Here is a 22,022-nt window from a genome sequence, read left to right as displayed (position 1 = left end):
CCTCTACGAAGAAAGATAAGCAGTTAGCTATGGACTACACACTAGTCCTGTGAAATCAATGCATAGGTGTCGTTCCAAAGTATAACGGTTACTCGTTGAGAAGTTGGAATACACCCCGGTTACGTAAATAATGATTACAAATGACAGCTGCAACGTAACCCAACGAAGGTCCGATTTTGTAAGTCTAATGATCAATAAAGACTCGTATTAACCCGTTTAGCGCGTCGAACATTCCGCCCCAGTGCGGACGTTCGATCGCGCTAACGGGATTCGGACGTCCAACGGTCGTGCGCAGCACCAGCGAGGTAGTGCACGCGTCGACCGTTGGACGTTCGAAGCACGGAAGGGGTTAAAAATGACTTTCTTTTAAGTAAAACGTTAATGGGCTCTGGGCTGTGATATGCTCCTGTGTAAAAGGAAAATGAAAGACAGGTTAAGGTCTCAAAGCGGCCCCCAACTAAGTGCTTGGGCGTATAGTGCTTAGAAACAAAACGTCCCCTCTCATGGTCATGTGTCCACTAACCTCTTGTCTAGTCCGCGTACCGAGTCCCGTAGTCATCCGGTCTGAGTAAAGAGCACGATGTAAGTGACAGAGTGTGAATAAATACCCACGGTGCTGTGGATATCATGAAACTAGAAAGATGAGTGTTGTGTGGTTGGTATTATGTTCTTCGAAATGGAATCGCCTGCAAGGGTCGAGTATAAAATAGAGTAAGGGCCCCAAGACCATTCTTGTAAAAACTGCAGCGATTTTGAAGCATGTCCCAATTCCAGTGCTAGTGTTGGAAGCAAGTGTATTTGACGAGAAGTATAAGCCACAACAGGTGTGACACACCAGCATCCTGTGTATTTTCAGAACAAACACAGCAGTGTGAGTTAGTGTCTAAAATATACAGCACCCATAGGCAACTACCAAGTGATTTAGGGTTAAAGATCCCCCCCAAAAAACCTATGTCTACTATGAAATCTGAATCTGCTAAGTTGCCATGTGCCCCACCATCTTTGTAACTACAGCGTCCATTTTAGCTCTGTCCCACTGACCACATACAGGTCAACCTGCACTCGAGCTGACCTTTTCCCCGCACCCATGCTAAAATGTTCCAGGAACGTTGAGATGGCAGAAGACCTCACCCGGGGGTTTCCATTCCTGTTCAAACTACACGGCAAGAGGCAGGTGATGTGCCTAAGGCTTAGACTACCCCATTCCAGAATCAAGCGCGGTGACAAAGGGCACGAACGGTCAGGTTGTGCCCTCTCACTTCACTGTCAAATGCATGGTACACTCAACGACCCTGCGCCTTTTTTCTGCTGTTTTGGATCCAGTTGTCTGAGCTTTGCCTGCCTGTCTGCTGGCTGTAGCAGCGGCTGCTGTGCCAGTGCGCCACACAGAGGGTATAGTTCTAAACCAACACCTTACTAGTGCCTGACTGTGTGGATATGAACTCACCCTGTTAAATGTGCACATAACTATTCAACGCTGTACCACTCTGAATCCCGCTACACTCTTACCCCTACCCGATACCGAGCCACCCCATCATTATTGCGTATTCCGAACAGAAGCAGAAACCAAGGGAAGAGTGGACCTTAAAGACACAGCCTTACCAGATGCAGAAGGCCACCTGTGGGTAGACGGTTCTTGCCTGAAAATCCCGAATGGCACCACATCTGCAGCCGATTCTGTCACGACAGCACTTACAGTAGTTGAGACTGCCCGAATTTTACAAAAATCAGCCCAAGCGGCATAGAGAACAGCACTTACGTGCGCTTGCATCCTCAGTACAGGCATGACTGTAAACATCTACACCCAACAGTCAGTATGCCTTTGGGGTAGTACAATTTTGCACTACTATGGAAAGAAACGGGGTTTCTCACTTCTCATGGGACGCCTATACACCATGGTGAATTGGTTAATGCTCCTTTGGAAGCCATCACTCTCCGTGCTAAGTTAGCGGTGATCAAATGCGTGGCACACAAGAAAGTTATTGACGAAGTAGGACAGGGGAACGCTCTGGCCGACAGCATAGCCAGGAACACAGCCTTAGGAATAGTACCTGCACCAATGTGCGTCCTAAAATCAGAAGCTGAGAAATGGCATGATGCCAGACAACGGATTATTGACATACAAGAGTCCGCTGCCATAGAAGAAAAAGAACAGTGGAAAACAGATGGTATGTTAGATGAGGAGGGATGTTGGAGATCTCAGGATACTCTTAGGTAGAAACTACCAACATCATATGTTATTCCCTTACCTACAATGACACACTTACCTGCACACATTGGGTCCCAAGCCATGTATACTATGCTCAAGGAAGTATGGGACCATCTCAAATTGGGACCCCTGGCTGAGCGATTTGTCAAGCACTGTCTGACCTGTTTAAGATACAATGTGGGAAAGGGAACAAAGGTTCCGATAGCAGGATTTGCACTGCCCTCTGCCCCTTTTGAAGTCCTTCAGATGGATTATATCCAAATGAACAGAGTAAACAGCTACAAGTATGTCTTGGTGTGGTGGTCTGTGCATTCAGTAAATGGGTGTAAGCATATCCCACCAAGGATAATACTGCCATTACTACAGGTAAAGTACTCCTGAAGGAATTATTTCCCCGGTATGGCCTTTGTAGATTGATGCAAAGTGATCAAGGATCACATTTTATCAGCCAGACAGTCAAACATATCTTAGAGGGACTGGGGGTCAAACAAAAATTAAACGCTGCATTTCACCCCCAGGCAGCAGGATTAGTGGAACGTTATAATGGAATCCTGAAGGAGAAATTAGCTAAGATAACAACTGAGACCGGATTGAATTGGGTAAATGCTCATCCTCTAGCTCTGCTGTCTATACGATCAGTCCCACATTCTAAGTCACACCTTACGCCCTACGAGACAGTTTTTGGTAGACCTATGAATATTTGGAATGCCCCATCTCCGAAATCCCTGACTGACCTTCCCCAGGAAGTGTTGACTGATTATCTGTATGAACTCACTAAAACAATGTCTTTACTCCATGAACAGGTCCGGGCCTCCGTCACAGACAGATCTCAGCGCCCTGGCCATGATATCAAACCCGAAGACTTTGTCCTGCTGAAGAACTTTGCACGCACCCAGTCTATGCAGCCTCGCTGGAAAGGTCCCTTGCAGGTGCTGCTGGTGACCAGAACGGCCTTGCGAGTAGAGGGAAAGAAATCTTGGGTCCACGCCTCCCACTGCAGAAAAGTGGATCCCCAAACTGAAGACAACTTGAAAGTACACAAAGAAGTTCTGACCCACAACAAACCAATAGACTGTGATTCTGAACCTGAACTAGAACTTTGTGGCGAGGGAACAGACGGATACTACCTCCGATCCAAGGCTAAGCTGAAGAACCAGCCCAGCTCCAAGGGCCGTTGGTACTCCATTGTCCATTGCTGCAGGTAAGTAGTAAAACCTGACTGAGGGTCCTGGGTACCCCTAGTAGTGGGTTACCAGGGCAAACATTGGTCAGTTAAGCATTAACTATCGGCGGCTATTGGGGACATAGCTCTACAATCGTCCAGAGAGTACTGCAATCATGGCTGGAGGTTACGATAATGTGGGACCAATGTCCCCAAAACCCGGACATGTCACGATCTGTCCTATTCATGAGTACCAAAGACTACGCGCCCCCTTGAACAATGATTACCAACAAGGGCCATCATCCAGGTCTGCCAATGTTCCCCCCGATGAAGAAAACAGTCAACCACACTGGAACTGTATGAATCCGGAGGCCACAAGCACCCGTGGTACTACCCCCCACGCTGAAGAAAGCTGGAATGAGAGTTTACAGTACCCAGACAATAGTACTGATTGTCCTGACTATGTTAGCTGTTCTGTTCATTGTAGTGTTCTGGATTATTGAAGAAATTGCTCCAGCCCATCATACAGTCCTGCCTCACACCCCAAAACCATCTGAAGTTCCTGAACATTCGTATGTTCCGTGGCCTGATTCCCACTTCAACAGACATTCTGAATTCAATAATAATACTTTCATTCAAATGCTGCACCAGTTCAATCAAGTTGCGGGTGCAACTGACTGTTCTGTTTGTGGACTTCTACCTCAGGCCACTCAACACACCGTACAGTTCCTAGCGTTCCCTGCCTCGTCTGCTTATACTTTCACTCTAATGTACAACCTGACAACAGTCTTTCCCTCGAGTGGCGACGCTGGCAACCTAACCACATTCCAGCCCTTTCTTTGGACATTCGATGCCCACAACAATACCATCTGTAATGCCTCTGACTCCGCACCAATGCATACCATCATGCCCCCCCCCATATGCGAGGTACATGGGGTTACACTTTCGTTACCATTCAAGCTAAACCAGTTGCCATTTCTGTCACGCCACACCCTGGTACATTATGTCTGCAAGGCAGAGGAAAAACACCAGTTGGAGTCAGTCTATGCAATACTACAATGACTTATGACAATTTCACACCATAGCTCCGCCTTCCTACAGGATTGCATTTTGTGTGTGGAAACAAAGCTTACACCTGGTTACCTCCCGACAGGAGTGGTACCTGCTACATTGCTTTCCTCTTACCACCCACTTTAAACAGAGACAAAATGTACCACCCCCAAAGGAGACCATTGCCAGGTGTGGACCAGACAGACACCACAGGTCAACAGTTCTATGATGCTATGAAAGGACTGTTGCTGTACTGGGGTCCTAATTCCAACAGCCTCCAAATCAGAAGACTAACCAGAGTCCTTGAAGCAACCATTAATGTGACTGCAGGAATACTGACCAACTACTCTGCCTAACTTCATGCCACCCGCATGGTTGCCCTCCAAAATCGTATGGTGCTAGACGTCATCTTAGCAGATAGGGGAGGAGCCTGCCGCATCATCGGCGCAAGCTGTTGTGTGTATATTCCTGATTTGTCACCGTCCATATATGATGCTATCTCCAAGCTTCACCGAATTGCCTCCGAAATCCATCAAGAAACTGAAACTCCCTGGTCTTGGAGCTCTGGATTCTGGCAACTGCTCGTCTCCTGGGGTTGGAAAATGATAACAATCTTACTGATTCTGTTAGCTCTCCTGTTCTTCTGCTGTCTGTGCATCCGCTGTGGCCCCGCACTCTGTTCTATCTGTACTATCGGATGTACACCACCTACCACGCTGCCTCAACGGACCAAAGATAGTAAAATACTGTATCAACAAGCTGTAGACTATCTTTTGCGGATCAATATTGACTGAGGTGTTGCCCATGGTTAAGGGAGGGACTGTGAAACCTGAATCTGCTAACTTGCCATGTGCCCCACTATCTTTGTAACTACAGCGTCCATTTCACCTCTGTCCCACTGACCACGTACAGGTCAACCGACACTCCAGCTGACCTTTTCCCCGCACCCATGCTGGAATGTTGAGATGGCAGATGACCTCGCCTGTTGGGTTCCATTCCTGTTCAAACTACACAGGCAGGTGATGTTGTATAAGGCTTAGACTGCCCCATTCCAGTATCAAGCTCCGTGACAAAGGGCAGGTGATCCGTATCTCCATCCCGCAAGCTATATGCACTTTCTGCATTCCTTCTCTGCGAAGGGAGTGTCCACGTCCTATAAAAGATGCTGCGTGCTCCTTGCAATTTGAACAGTCTCCCATTACCTACCTCCAGTGGGTCACGGACACTTTTCCATCTCTAGAGATTCCTGTGTCAGATTAATAAACCTGTGTTTCTTCACTCCCAGTGGTGTGGTCTCCCATTTTTTTAAAGTACTTGGAGGAAGCTGTGGACTTGGGTGTTTCCTGCACCGCAGGGTGGTCTACCTCTAAGACCCCCTGGTTCTACACTACAAGTTTACCTAGACAAGTAAGAGAACATGTAAATTGGACCAACCTGTCCATATAAGAAGTCTGTCCCCATATTTTAGAAAAGCCCATTATGTACATGAGCCAGAAAAACACACACATAGGGCAATAGTTAATGACCTTCAGTACAAAGATCCAAGAGACCCCATTACTCAAAATTAGGGTCCTTTCTCTATTTTTTCCTCAACCCTTGCCAGCGATTCAAATTCCGAGGACATAATACCAACCACGCAACACTCCCCTTTCTAGTTTCATGATATCCACAGCATTGTGGGTATTTAACCACACTCGGTCACTTTACTGCGCTCTTAACCTGCACCGGAGTGGACTACAGGACTCTGTACGCTGACTAGACAAGATAGGTTAGTGAACACATGACCCGGAGGGGCGACGTTTTGTTTTTAAGCAATCTACGCCCAAGCACTTAGTTGGGCGCCGCTTTGAGACCTTAACCAGTCTTTCATTTTCCTTTTTCACCCGGGCATATCTCAGCTCAGCGCCCATTAACGTTTTACTTAAAAGTAAGTAATTTTTAGTACGAGTCTTTCTTGATCATTAGACTTACAAATCGGACCTTCGTTGGGCTACGTTGCAGCTCAAATTTGTAATGATCTTTTACGTAACTAGGGCGGATTCCAACTTCTCAATGAGTAAGTTATACTTTGGAACTACACCTATGCATTGATTTCACAGGACTAGTGTGTAGACCATAGCTAACTGCTTTACTTTCTTTGTAGAGGGACACACTATAGCCCATTGGGCATCTTACAGTGAATGAGGAGCCCACTTTTTGGTCTCTTTGGCTACTTACACAACTGATACACCGTGTTTGCACAGAGCTGTTTAAGTAAGTTAGCCTGCCATCCAGGTCACCGCATAGTAGTTTACTTTCTATATTAGAATAGCTTTATTGCTAAGATTCACTCGTTTATAAATTATAATAACTCACTACTCACTTTTAGTTTTGAACTCCTGCACTGTGCGGCCATCCATACGCTTATCCTGGGACTAGTACGCTACGATTGAAATTTCCCTTGCAGACATTCTATGTTGATATTAGCACTTACAAGGTGCCTATCAGTATGTCCTCTTTTTCTCTTAACTAACAATAATATATTTATTTCTGTCGTCTCTAGACTTAATGATGCATATGTCTCGTAGGACTTTCCCATTTTGCGCCATCAGACGATGACGACTGTTTACTTATTTGAGTTTCCAGTACCTATTAGTACTTTGAGGATTTATATCTTCATCTATTTAAGGTTAGAACTTTGATTTTTTGAAGCAATTAGGCATGTCTCTCAACACTGAATTCTTCAGCCGTTTCCTTCCTGTAAATAAGCATGTCAGGTGCTCACATTTATACTTAAGGGCATTAACTAGTTTTAGGTTTTCTCTGCTCTGCATGCAAAAACTTTTTAACGAGTCATCTACATCTCCTCACTTCGAGACATTTGTTGTCTTCTTGGCCTTCTCTCTCACTTTTGAAATCCCCACTTTTATTAAAATCTTGAACTGGGTTGATTGTTTGCACATAACGTCTATTACACAAAGATATATTTTGATACATGTATTACTACAATTTGCAGCCTTAAAAAAGTTATGGTTGTAACAAAACACTTGTCGGCTGCTATGTTGCGTCATCACCAGGCTATGTTGTTTCAAGAATTGGATCATCGCTGTCAACTTGTATAACCTCCAATTGTCTAAATGGTAATAACATATGCATGTAAACAAAATGCCACATTAGAATCGGTGTATAAGGCATAATACTGTGTAAATTCGAATCAACATGAACTATTGAATATAAGTAAATCTCTACAACTCAACAAATTGATGTTTCCTGTGATTTGAGCTACCATAAATGTATATGGAATTCTTTGTTACAAATAATATTATGAATGAGATGATAAATATTGTGAGTGCCGGGGTACAATTGTTATGTTTAATTTTCAAAGCTATTGCGGACCCCCTAATAGACTTCTTGGACCCCAGGCGTCAACGGACCACAGGTTAATAACCACTGCTTTAGACATTTCGTCTCCCTAATATTGCAATTTATTAGACAATATTTCTCTTTGGTATTGCTTAAGTAAGGCCAAATCTAAAATACATCCCAATAAAAAGAATGACGGAATTGGATGGGCTATCGATCTCAATAAAAAGTATACAAAATAAAATTATATAGAAATAGAGTGCAAGGGAATCTTGCTACCCTCAACTATGCAAACATGCTTCTAAAATGCCCTATAATCAAAATCAACAGGGTTTATCTTTTTAAAGCAGAAATTACTATTATTCAATAAACGACATATTTCCTAAATGTAACTTAAATGGATATAAACAAATCTTAAATACTGCCTCATTGTAGGAGTGAAAAAATAGCATTGATTTTTTTTGGTAGCTATACAAAGCAATATACAATGAAGTAAAGTGCAAATTGTGCATGCTGTCCTTAGTTATGCAAACAAGCTATTAAGGTTCTTTTTACTATGTACTTTCAGGTTTAACATTACAGTCGAGCGATCTCGCCTATTTTTTAAGAACACAATATAAGTAGACTGCATAGACAGGCCTCCTATATTGTTTTCCACAGCATTAATCAGCTGGCAGAACAACAGAATTCAATGCCAGGTTTAGGGAAGAGGGCCAAACCCTTCTAAATATAGGTGCTAAAGTTGTGAGGGAGGGAGTTGGGTCACCTTATAGGCGGCGTAGATGTAAGATGTTTGTTAAAGAGGTTTTTCAGGGCCTTAGCTTCTGGGTTTGCCAATGCTTGTTTTATTAGTCATTACTCGTCTTAATTAAATATGGTCCTCCGTAGTCAAGTGATAGGCCCATCCGATGGTCATCCTTTTGTGTTATTGGAGATCTATATCAAAGGTCGGTTGGCCTAGGTACATTCTCTTGGTACACAATTAAATTGTATTGTATTGTTTCTTGTTTCCCTAATTTATTGCTGTTTCCGAACCATCAATATTTACTTCTAGTTTTACAATAATTCTACTAGGCTGACGTTTTTAAGGGTTTTAGATCAAAATTTACTCATGAGAACTAAAGTGTGCTCCAACTTTATCAATTATGATTAATGGCTTATGATTACGAGTGCACATTTATGTTTGCCATACCCATTGGGAAGTAAACAAATGGAAAAGTGACAATATATAGGAAAACCTTTTATTGCGGATTGAATGGCTGCAGCATAAAAATAGTTTACATTTAAACAAACATTTGGTATGTTGGACACAAGACTGAGCGAGAATGAAACTCCTCCAATAATGTGTGTATCGTGGTTCCACAGGCTGACGGAGGGCGACTGGCTTGGAACTGTGATAATAAAGGGCTTCAGCCGGCCCTATCGAAAAGAGGATATGAACTCTGAAGCTAGTTATACAACTGCACCTATAACGTACGATTTGAATAGCTGCTTACATACCAGATTATATAATGAATAAGGCAATCATCAGCACCATAAAGAACTGTAGCAGGGATTTCTGCTCATATACAGAACTGTGCATAGAGACTTGGAACCTCAGTGAATTAGGGTGTGCCAAAACTCACCTAAGCATCTAAAATCCCCTACCAGACTAGCTATCAGTGTCTCATTGGTACTTACAAAACCCCAATGATTTAGACAACCCAGAACATGGACTTAAAACACCTCAGGTAACGTGGAACACATGAACTCTTTCGTTATACTAACATATCAATCCAGAACGAGGAGTCAAAGAGGACACGTGCGAGTTTGAAATGTTTATTTCTAATGCAGTGTTGTCAAACGCAGTATCTTAGCTAGTACAAGCAAACATATTATAAAGAACAAGGTTAACAGCATGGTTACTATTCCATAAAATACAAAGGGTGAAAGCATGTTAAAGTGTTAAAGGAAACGGGTCTAAATAGAACCTCAGTTTACCCTCCCTAGCTAGTATATTATATTATATCTACAGAAGGTCTCTTTGGGTTTAGAAAGGCGGGCCCATACCTTTTGGATTCAGCAGAAATGGATCACATCATTTCCTGCACCAACTCTCTGCATACGGGTATTCATCAAGTGTGTGTCTCCTGCCTTGCGCAGTGCATTATTATTCGCGCCTAAACCCAAAGTTGGCCACAGCTGCATCCATATTATGTCTACTCTGTGCGCTGATCAATCCAAACAATAAGCGTTGTGTTGAAATAACCTTGAAGGCCTCGGCACTCACTGTACAGACATTGCTTATAATATCAGTCTTGTTTGGAAAGCTAACATGTTGTTCTCGTGTAAAGCAAAATACCTAACAAGGCAAAAAGCATTAATAACAAAAAGTGTCGTGTGCAGAGGCAGCAGAAAAGGAAAAATGGCGTTTAAACTTCTAACCAGCACATGCTAACTTAACACAGTGCAAAGGTGAAACCAATACACAAGACAGAACATATTCAGATCTCACTAGAAGAAATCTGATCAGCAGCAGTGAGCAACACAGAACTTTAGAATTAATGCAGCACGTTTTTTTAGAAGCAAACTTGCGTACTGGTGCTAAGCGTGAGTTAACAAGAATGAAGATAAACCAGAAACACTGGTAGTGCTTGCACACAAGGAAACCAAGCAAACAGGCTCTAAATATATATTTATCTGTTGGGGCGTGTGGCATTTTGATGAAGCAGGAAATCTGCAAGAACATGTTCCATTTAGTATTAAAACGACTTTCTATTTTTCCAGTGACTGATCATGTCTTGAGTGTTTCTGTTCTGCATAATGTGAGTGTTGTCCAGATGGCTACCTTGTATATGCTACTGATGGATTCTAGGTGTCTCTCTAATGTAAACTGCTGATGGACACTGAGGAACTCCCAAGTGTATGCTTATAGATAATGCCTGTTGCTGATTGGTCCAGATGAATCTCCAGTGTATTCTGACAGGCCCCAGCTGTTTCCCTAGTGTGAGTCCAAGTATTTCTCAAAGTCCTGCATGCTGCTTAATGCAACCACCTGTACTCTATTGGAACATCCCCCTTGGGAAATCATATGCACTAAATGCAATTGTAGTAAGGCAGAAACATTGGCTTATGAAAGTGAAGTTATTCAATTTAGAGACCGGGTATTGTGCAGAAGTCTCTATAGAAACAACCTCTTACTGGCCAATGCTCCTGTAATTTCACCCGCTGAATAACAAGGCAGTACCTCTTGTAGATGAATTTGACAGTTTTACACTCATCAGACTGTTAGATAAACTTTTAATACTGGCTTTTTATAAGCTCTGGTAGCAGTTGTGAGCTTCTCAAATCACAAGCATCATACCTAACATCAATGATATTGTAATTTGAAGCCACTGAGGTATGTACAGAACACCTCTTATGCCACTTAACCTATGACTTTGTTGGGTTAGACACTTTAAAGCATTTGTTTTAACAAGCAACAGTATTATTAATTCTGATAACAAGAAAATGTTGAAACAAAATTTCAAAATCGTTTACCCACATTTACTGAATACCTAATCACGTGGTGTGAGAAACTTCATATTGCCAATAACGTAGCCACTTTAAAAGTGAGAATATCTTGAAATTAGAAAAGCCTGCTTTGCAACAGAAATCAATTTCAAACCGGTTGATCAAGAACGAATCCTAAGTTCAGCTTATTTGCAGGTGATAAATTGATACAGAACTAGGAGCGAAGACTCAAATAGTTGTAGTCGGTGAAATCACCCGTTCTCTAGCTCTAATTCTATCTTTACATCCTATTTTAGGTTGAGCCTAGCGCAACGCGCATGCGCTGCTCTAGAAGAGGCCCTCTTGGAATCACTCCTGACTTCCAAGAGATCCTCCCACACATTCCATTGGCCTTTGTGTGCGACTTTTAATAATGAAATCATGCAAATGGCCAAAGACTGGTGCATGTCCTGCCTTTCCTCTAAACTTTCACTCCCATGACCTAGGGGTCTTGGGAGCGAGCAGCGGCGCGCAGGCTGGCAGCTGGTCATGGGTCAGGTTACTAATTTGACATAGCGCAGTCGCTTTCCCTTTCGCGGCAGCGCTTGTTAGTATATTTGTTGTTACTGTGTTAATACATTCCCTGACTTTCTCTTTCTGCTGGATGACTTGTGCCTTTAATGCTTTATGATCTTTTATTGTTATTGGTACTATTCTGTGTAGCGTCCTCCTCTCTCAGCATTTACCAAAGCCACTTGTTTTTAACTGCCTGATGTTCCCAACTTGCTTAGATCCTGAGGGCTGTTTAATAAAGCAGGTCTTCATACAGCTATACACACTGCAGTTAAGAAATCATTTAAATCCTTTTTTAAACATTTTTCTTTTGCCGAATAATGTTGAGAAATAGTAACTTGATTTACTCTGCATGCCATGTGACTTTAAGTCCTTAATTTAGTGCGTAGTGAGGGCGGTACAATCAACAACGATCTTTACATTGCCTTCTCTTCCAGTATTGTGTTGGATCCCTCAAAGTTGCCACTAGATGGCGACTGTTCCATTTGACAAGGTTTTAGTCCCTTACAAGTTACTACATCCCAGAAAACAGCGCTAACGTGTTTTTTTCTCTCCGCACAAATGTGTATTTACAGACGATCGTGTGATCAATTAACGGTGATTGAGTTATGATTGGTTCGTTACGGCACTGTTTCTTATGGAATCTTTATTGCTTTCCTGCTGCATGGAAATGCTGTATTTGCATTCAACAAAATTATCCACAATAATAACCCCATATCTCGCGCACAGGGTTGCCAAGTGCAAGTTGAAGGATTCTGCGGTACACGTTCTGAATCGATGGTGGAGGGATATCAGCTAGAGGTCACTGTAAATTTGTTAAGCACATCTGAAGTAAAACAAGTCTTCGGTTACCATTTGAACGCCCCGCCCCTTCTCCTCCATCCAGCGATAATATCTGGAGTTTAAAACTCCTGCTGTATTCCCACCTCCTAAGAGGTCATACACTATCGAGGTTGATGTAGATTTTTTCCATTGGGCAATCACATTTATTTATTTATATATGAAGCACTGCGGCCAACCACTGTCCGGGCTTGGTGAATAAACATCATGGATGTTTTGAAGAGCCAGAAAACCACCCAGTCGAAAGAACCTCCGTGTCATGGGTACAGACAGCTTGAAGGCCGAAAGCGACCACCGCTGCAGTCCATGCAGACACACACATCAAACCTGTAGCTTTGTACCAGCGCGCAGCAAACATGAGGTGGAAGAATTTTAAAATTCCATTACGTTGGTCCTCACATAAAAGAATATAAGGTTTTTGGGCGTGATCAACCCTAGAAGAAGCTTGTCAGACTACTAGAAAGGCAAATGTTTTATCTCTAGGACCATATTAAAGAAACTTTGCCCTGCTGCAAAAACAGGATAAGTCATTGGAACGAATTTGTTACTTGTGGAGCAAATTTACATCATAACATTTTTGCTGTTAACATATTTATAAGTGGAAGCAATATACATTCTCCACGTTTGAAATGCAACACATTGGCTTTTAAAGCAATTCTTTTTAGGTCTCGTAGAGAGACCTTTTCCTATCCATCCACTTTTTTATGATGAGGATTCTCAACAGTTCACGTGAAATCACGTGACCACAAGCTTTTTCGTGCACGAGCTTGCATTTCCCCACAGGCTTCCCCCTGCCAGCAGCATTTCTCCTGCACTCTGCCCACCCCCTCCCTCTCCATATGGTGCGCTCTGCCTCAGGCCAGCATCTCTCCTCCCATATTGTCACCCTTCCTCCCAGTCCCCACAAGCAGGCAGCAGCTTCAAAGGGATCTGCTCCCCCCCCGCCCATCAATCACCCTCCCACGCCAGCAGCTTTTCCCGCTCCGCCCCCTGCTCTCCGCCCCCTGCTGCACGGCCATGCCTCCCTTCTACTTCCCCAGCTAAAGGCTTCCGCTGCCCCCCCCCGCCGTCACTTATTCACGGCCGCAGCTTGTCTAGACAGCCAGTTGCTTGCCTTTATGTTTGCACATTTGTGATGTATGCTTGAGTGTGGCTGTTTTCAGACCCCGTCCGTCTATACTTCAGCTGTGAATAACTCCCCGTGTGAGCTTGCCTGTCTCTCTTGTCTCTACTCACACACAGCGCCGCTGCCTGTCTTGTCTTTCTGCACCTTTGGGCCTGTTTCTGCGCTGTTTTACATACGTGCATTTAGTTTTCGCTTTTTGCTGCTTGTCAGTTTGTTTTATTTGCTCATGTTTGCTACTGTCTGTTCTTGCCATGTCTGTCTGTCATGCCTATCTCCACTTATTCTTAGTCTGTCTCAGCCTCTCATGTTTGCTACTGTCTGTTCTTGCCATGTCTGTCTGTCATGCCTATCTCCACTTATTCTTAGCCTGTCTCAGCCGCGTTGTACTCTTACAATCAAGCGCTCCCTCCATCATGAGTCAAGCTGCCCGTGTCAGTATACCTACCCACGCACACATACAGAGCTGGTCTGTTTACTTATCTGTTTTGCCTGTCTATAGCCTTTGCTTATATACATATATACATATATACTGTCAATCTGCCTCTGTTGCGTCTCCCCCTGTAGGTCTTATTTACCCCAAAAAACACTCGCTGCTCGCCTCGTCCTACCTTACTGTTGCCTTTCTGCCCTCTTGCGTATCATGTGTGCTTGAGCACGGCTGTTTTCAGACCCCGTCCGTCTATACTTCAGCTGTGAATAACTCCCCGTATGAGCTTGCCTGTCTCTCTTGTCTCTACTCACACACCGCGCCACTGCCTGTCTTGTCTTTCTGCCTGTGTTTCTGCACCTTTGGGCCGGTTTCTGCGCTGTTTTATATACGTGCATTTAGTTTTCGCTTTTTGCTGCTTGTTTGTATAGGTATACGAAGGGCTCGTTTATTTCAAACCCTTTGTCGAGCTTTACAGTTGCTGAACATCTTTTATTATTCGTTATGGGGTAATACTACCAAATCCACAGCACTTTGTCCTGTCTCTTTCTCGTGTTATTTTGATTCACCGTATATTTACTCTTGCCTGACATTCCACGGGCTTCATTTTGGCTCTCATGAGAAGCTGCTTCTTCACTGGCCATAGACTGCTCAGCTCATTGTATTATCACAATTGTCTGCTTATAGTTTGTATTTTACTGATCCACAGTCTGCCACCTTTGTGTTGTGTGCATAACGCGTTAATTGGCCTTCCGGCATTTGGCAGACCAAGCCTTTAAATTCACACGTAGCTGCTAATCCAGAAAGCGCTGCCCCGACCAGCTTCATTAACACGTGAACTCCTGTCTTGAACAAAACGTGCAGCTTTACAAAGCAGCATTTCTTCCGGGAACGAAATGACCCACTGAGTTTTAAATGACATCTTGAAATCCGCCTAATGCTTGGGCTGCTGTTGAATCCCTACAGATTAACCCTTCCTTGTCTCTGTCATGTCCTGTCACCTGCTGTTCCCAGACCTGTAGTCACATTTGTGTTTCATTGCACCAATAAGATTAGTGTTTTGTTTCTTGTAACTGTCAGCGTACACTCTTTTTTAGTACATAGACTGACAACAATGTAACTCACGGGGATCCATTTGTAAATAAGGTAAAAAACTATTAATAATTGTAACAGACACATGTTTTTATAGGAAGGCCACTGCTGGCGCCGTCTAATACTTACATTTAAACACCAGGGTTAGTCTTGATTCCCGCACATGCCACTTTGTCCCACGGCCTGCGCTTACTGCCTGCAGTCCACTCTTACAGCTTAGTTTTCATTCCTGCTTTCTTATCTTTCTCCTAGTCTTTACTTAGCTCGTTCCTTCCCTTTATCTCACTTGATGTAAATCAAAGTGTAATGTTGAAATATAGATTCTGATCTCTAACAGCGATAGCCTGAGCCTACACTTGCAAACACCGGCACAAATTAAGCAGCGAATGCTGGTAGCTAGTAATGCATTCCCTTCTTTCATTGCTCTTTCATTTGTGTTTTCTTTCCCGTAGAGTTCTGCCGTCCCACAACCGCGTTTTCTATTCAACTGCACATGACTAGAAACCAAGAGCTAGCAGTCTCCTCACCCTTCCTCCCTTGTTTAAATGTGGTGTACCGTTCGGGTGTTCATGCGGCGCTTTGAAGATTGTATGCAACAGTAATTCTCAAGGTCGTGCACCTATAATCTGGCCCTTGATGGGTTTTACACTTCTGGTCTTTTGACAGCAGCGATGTGACTGTGTAGCAAGAGATGAAAGCCACGAGTTTCTTTACCGCAATTTTAACACAATATTTATTTCCCGTTTTCTTTCCGGGAAACTATGTGCCGAGGCTTCCCCATTTGGAACTGGTACGTATTTAGCCTCTGTTTTAAGTATCTGCATTCGCATTGGGTTGGCCTGTTGGGTTCACCTTCGAACATACCGTGTCAAAGGATTACTGACAGTCATATAGTACAGACATCTTGATGCGGATGTTTGTGTTAGAAGCAAAACGTATTCCCTCCAGAATAGTAGAGGTACGTCTTCTAAAAGGACCAACATACATACATGCGCACAGACAAACAAGCACCGTTGCACACGGACCAACAACCATACATGCGCACAGACACACAGGCACCCTTGTTTTCCGTCTGTCTGTTGGTTCCCCTTGTCTCTCCCCCTTCTTCCCTGCATAAAGCACAGCGTAGTACAAGCCTCCGTTTCTGGAAGTAGCAGTAAACATGTATTTAAATTCTACCCGTAGCTGTGTATCCTAGTTAAGGTCTGTAACTCAAAACCAAACTCTGTGGCACCTCCACGGCCTTTGTTTTACTAATCTACTTAATTGCAGCCATTGAGGTGCTGGCCTAAATGACTAAGCCAGGGGAAGCAAGTTATAGTACCGTAAAAATACAGTGCTGTTACTTGCTGCGCTGCTTCCCTTTGCACTTAACTTTACTTTGCTAGACTGCCTTACTGGTTTCCAAATATACATGTTTTGCTCATTTGCCACTATAAAATTTTACAAACTTTTTTTAGAAATATAGTTGTAATATACTAAAGGGGAATTTCAGAAAGCCCTCCTCATCTATTGGTGTCTTGTAATTCAGGGTTTCTCCCAACCACTACAGCGCACAACATGGGGCAATGGGTCAGCCCATTTTAGCCATTAGCTAACTTGTCTGTGAGGGATAGCACTCTGCCATTTCAGAAGGAGCATATTTGCTTCCCAAGAAGTTTCTTTTGTGTTAGGGACATCTGTGGCAATATCTGCTCTTTAAGACAAAACAATATATTTAGCTGTTAGCCACTTTTTGATTGGATTGTTGACGGCACAGCAGCTTCCCCAACAATACAGTTTTACAAAGAGCATGACAAAGCAAAGTATTGACAAAGCCAAACATCCTCCTGGAATCATTTATTGGGTTACATATATCGAATTATTCTCCATTCCAAAGTCCTGCAGGTGAATTGCATCAGATGTATTTTCTTTTGGGGATCTTTACTAATACGAAATTTCTTTTTTGGGAGGGTATGAGGTACTATCTCTCCTCTGACTCTGCTGGAGGTCTCTCTATGACTGTCTGTCACCCCCTCCCACCTCGCGCGCTCTCTCCTCTGCAGCCCATCTCTGCCCCGCTCCCCATGCCGCAGTCTCTCCCTTTATCTTTCATTTATTTATGGCCGAGGCGCCGCCAGCCAGAACCAAAACAAACCGCAGAAATATTTCCTGTTTCTGTCTCTCCTTCTCTTCTCTCTCTTTCGCCGCTCTTTCTCCTCTAATATATCTGCCTCTCTCGTGCCCTTTTTTCCACTGTCTATCGCTCTCTCTCTCTGTGCCTTTGCTTCTCTATCTTTTCCACTGAGCCTGTCTCTGCCTCTCTTTTCAGCTGTCGCTATCTGCCTCTCTCGGTGCCTCAGTCTGCGCCCCTCTCTTTTCCTCTGTCATTCTTCGCTTCTCTCTATCTTTGCCCCTGAATGTCTATGTCTTTTCAATTGTGTCTGTCTCTGTATCTATCTTTCCACAGTCCGCCTCTGCCTTGCACTGTGTATCAGCCTCCATGTCTCTGTGATTTCCACTGTGTCTGTCTCTGCCCCTCTATCGTTTCCCCCGTATTTCCCTCCCTCTCTGATCCGCTCTCTGCTTCTGCATGTCTGTCCAGCTGCAGGGTCCACTGTGGCGTTACAACCAGAACTGCAAAATTTGGAATTTGAGAACAGTGATTAAATCTCGGCGTTCTGAAAATCCTGTGATTCTGGGCACATCACTTCTCCCCGTGCCTCAAGACATGAATGTGATCTCGTGTAATTTAACTGGTGCTCACGCACAGTGATCCAATATCTTTGTGTGGAGTTGGCGCTATATAAAACTGCAATAAACGCAACTCCATCATGGTTTTACATTTGTTTTCATCTTGTTGGTTGGCCTGCTGGGGTTGCCTTCCGTCCTGGCTAATCTTGCTTGTTACTTGTGGAAATCGGCACAAGAGGATTTCATGGAGTAAACTGTTTCTTATTCCTGATTGAAGTATTTACATTATTATATTTTTTTAAATAGATTCCTTGCGTTTTTGTAGCTGATCAATTAATTACATCTTGTTTATTTCTTTTTTGTTACCCTTTTGACATTGGACCGTAAGAAATTGGCTCTTTTGATGGGTCACCACTAGATCTTTCTTTATGGGATGTTTTCATGGTATTTCTTACAGGGCGCTCTTGATTAATCTAGTAAAAAATTGAACAAAAGTACTCACACTTAATTTTTTTTAGGCTTCTGTTTATATATGTAAACTATAGTGGATATTTTGTTGTCGCCCTCACTCTATCTATCTATCGCCCTCACTCTATCTATCGCCCTCACTCTATCTATCGCCCTCACTCTATCTATCTATCTATCTATCGCCCTCACTCTATCTATCTATCGCCCTCACTCTATCTATCTATCGCCCTCACTCTATCTATCTATCGCCCTCACTCTATCTATCGCCCTCACTCTATCTATCTATCGCCCTCACTCTATCTATCGCCCTCACTCACTCTATCTATCGCCCTCACTCTATCTATCGCCCTCACTCTATCTATCGCCCTCGCTCTATCTATCGCCCTCGCTCTATCTATCGCCCTCGCTCTATCTATCGCCCTCGCTCTATCTATCTATCGCCCTCGCTCTATCTATCTATCGCCCTCGCTCTATCTATCTATCGCCCTCGCTCTATCTATCGCCCTCGCTCTATCTATCGCCCTCGCTCTATCTATCGCCCTCGCTCTATCTATCGCCCTCGCTCTATCTATCGCCCTCGCTCAATCTATCGTCCTCGCTCTATCTATCGTCCTCGCTCTATCTATCGTCCTCGCTCTATCTATCGTCCTCGCTCTATCTATCGCCCTCACTCTATCGCCCTCACTCTATCGCCCTCACTCTATCGCCCTCACTCTATCGCCCTCACTCTATCGCCCTCACTCTATCGCCCTCACTCTATCGCCCTCACTCTATCGCCCCCACTCTATCGCCCCACCACAGCATCACACAGCCACAACCCCACCCAACCCCACCCAGCCCCACGCAGCCCCACGCAACCCCACGCCCACCCGCACGCCCACCCGCACACCCACCCGCACACCCACCCGCACGCCCACCCGCACACCCACCCGCACACCCACCCGCACACCCACCCGCACACCCACCCGCACACCCACCCGCACACCCACCCGCACACCCACCCGCACACCCACCCGCACACCCACCCGCACACCCAACCGCACACCCAACCGCACACCCAACCGCACACCCAACCGCACACCCAACCGCACACCCAACCGCACACCCAACCGCACACCCAACCGCACACCCAACCGCACACCCAACCGCACACCCAACCGCACAACCACACACAGAACCACACAACCACAAACAGAACCACACAACTACAACCACACACAGAACCACACAACTACAACCACACACAGAACCACACAACTACAACCACACACAGAACCACACAACTACAACCACACACAGAACCACACAACTACAACCACACACAGAACCACACAACTACAACCACACACAGAACCACACAACTACAACCACAACCACACACAGAACCACACACAGAACCACACAACCACACACAGAACCACACACATCTATCTATCCCGCTCACTCTATCGATCTGTCTATCTATCACCATCACTCTATCGATCTATTGCCCTCACTCTATCTATCGCACCACCACAGCATCATTCAGGGGCACCACAGCATCACTATGCACTACCACAGCATCACTATGCACTACCACAGCATCACTATGCACTACCACAGCATCACTATGCACTACCCCAGCATCACTCAGCACCACCCCAGCATCACTCAGCACCACCCCAGCATCACTCAGCACCACCCCAGCATCACTCAGCACCACCCCAGCATCACTCAGCACCACCCCAGCATCACTCAGCACCACCCCAGCATCACTCAGCACCACCCCAGCATCAATCAATCAATCAGTGACACTTATAAAGCGCGCTACATACCCGTAGGGTCTCAAGGCGCTGGGGGGGGGGGGGGGGGGGGGGTGCCGCTACTGCTCGAACAGCCAGGTCTTCAGCTTCTTCCTGAAGGAGAGGTGGTCTTGGGTCAGGCGCAGGTCGGTCGGGAGGGAGTTCCAGGTCTTGGCGGCCAGGTAGGAGAAGGACCTTCCTCCTGTAGTCGCTCTTCGGATGCGGGGGACGGCGGCGAGGGCGTGGTTGGCTGATCGGAGGTGGCGTTTGGGAGCGTAGAAGTTGACTCGTCTGAGGTAGCTCGGGCCTTGGTCGTGTAGGGCCTTGTGTGCGTGGGTGAGGAGGCGGAAGGTGATTCTTTTGTTGACGGGGAGCCAGTGGAGGTCTCTCAGATGTCCGGAGATGTGGCTGGTTCGTGGGATGTCGAGGATGAGTCTGGCTGAGGCGTTCTGGATCCGCTGGAGTCTCTTCTGGAGCTTGGCGATGGTACCGGCGTAGAGGGCGTTGCCGTAGTCCAGTCGGCTGGTGACGAGGGCCTGGGTGACGGTCTTCCTGGTGACGGGCCTTCACTCAGTACCACCCCAGCATCACTCAGTACCACCCCAGCATCACTCAGTACCACCCCAGCATCACTCAGTACCACCCCAGCATCACTCAGTACCACCCCAGCATCACTCAGTACCACCCCAGCATCACTCAGTACCACCCCAGCATCACTCAGTACCACCCCAGCATCACTCAGTACCACCCCAGCATCACTCAGTACCACCCCAGCATCACTCAGTACCACCCCAGCATCACTCAGTACCACCCCAGCATCACTCAGCACCACCCCAGCATCACTCAGCACCACCCCAGCATCACTCAGCACCACCCCAGCATCACTCAGCACCACCCCAGCATCACTCAGCACCACCCCAGCATCACTCGGCACCACCCCAGCATCACCCCAGCATCACCATAGCACCACTCTGCACCACCACAGCTTCACTCGGCACCACCCCAGCATCACCATAGCACCACTCTGCACCACCACAGCTTCACTCAGTGCCACCCCAGCATCACCATAGCACCACTCTGCACCACCACTGCTTCACTCAGTGCCACCCCAGCATCAATCTGCGCAACCATTCAACAACTGGTTAAAATATGTTCTCTCAATGTTTCAAGCTTTATTACAAATGTCACAAAAAGATGTTAATATTTCACAATAAAATACACTGAACATAATCTTTACAAAAGTTTAAGCTATTGCCATTATAAATTACAATCACTTTTATTTAAGTAATAATTATTTAAAAAAATTAATAGCCATTGTAATTTGTAATATCAATACATCTAAGTCACGTAAATACAAAACATGTTGCATTACAAATGCTATAGGTGTCACATTTGCGAAAGTTATAACTTTTGGCATTGTAAATGACAAAGCTATTAATTTAGCTATTTTCAAAACCAACACATAAATAATAAAATTGTCATTTACAAGACCAATAGCTCAAACTTTCCTAATACAAGACCTATTGCATTGCAAATGCTTTTTTTTTTTTTTTATTATATAGAAAAGGAAACATGCAAAATAAGTTAGCTCTATTTTTTAAAGTTATTTATGGCATTTGATTTCACAGTTGAAATACTGATGCAGCTCGTCAACACAACACCAACTGAACAGATCTCAGCACCACCTTAGCACCAATGAAGCACCACCACAACACCACCTCAGCATCACTAAGCACCACCTCCGCATTAGAACAGGCAGGATGAAGTTGGCAACGACAAAAAAACGACAAGACCTTTTTTTATGCTTG

At 44.8% G+C, this 22,022-nt stretch overlaps 1 protein-coding gene across 1 annotated transcript in view; it reads left to right on the top strand.

Moving 5' to 3' along the window:
- Positions 1-22,022, top strand: part of LOC147748316 (pre-B-cell leukemia transcription factor 1-like) — a 380,397-nt gene that overhangs the window by 11,873 nt on the left and 346,502 nt on the right. The gene's annotated exons all lie outside the window — the stretch shown is intronic.

The sequence above is a fragment of the Lissotriton vulgaris genome, chromosome 1_1 (genome assembly GCF_964263255.1).
Source record: "Lissotriton vulgaris chromosome 1_1, aLisVul1.2, whole genome shotgun sequence".
NCBI classification, from domain to species: Eukaryota; Metazoa; Chordata; class Amphibia; order Caudata; family Salamandridae; genus Lissotriton; species Lissotriton vulgaris.
Note: the sequence above shows the minus strand (reverse complement) of the source record. Positions and strands in the feature narration are given on the sequence as shown.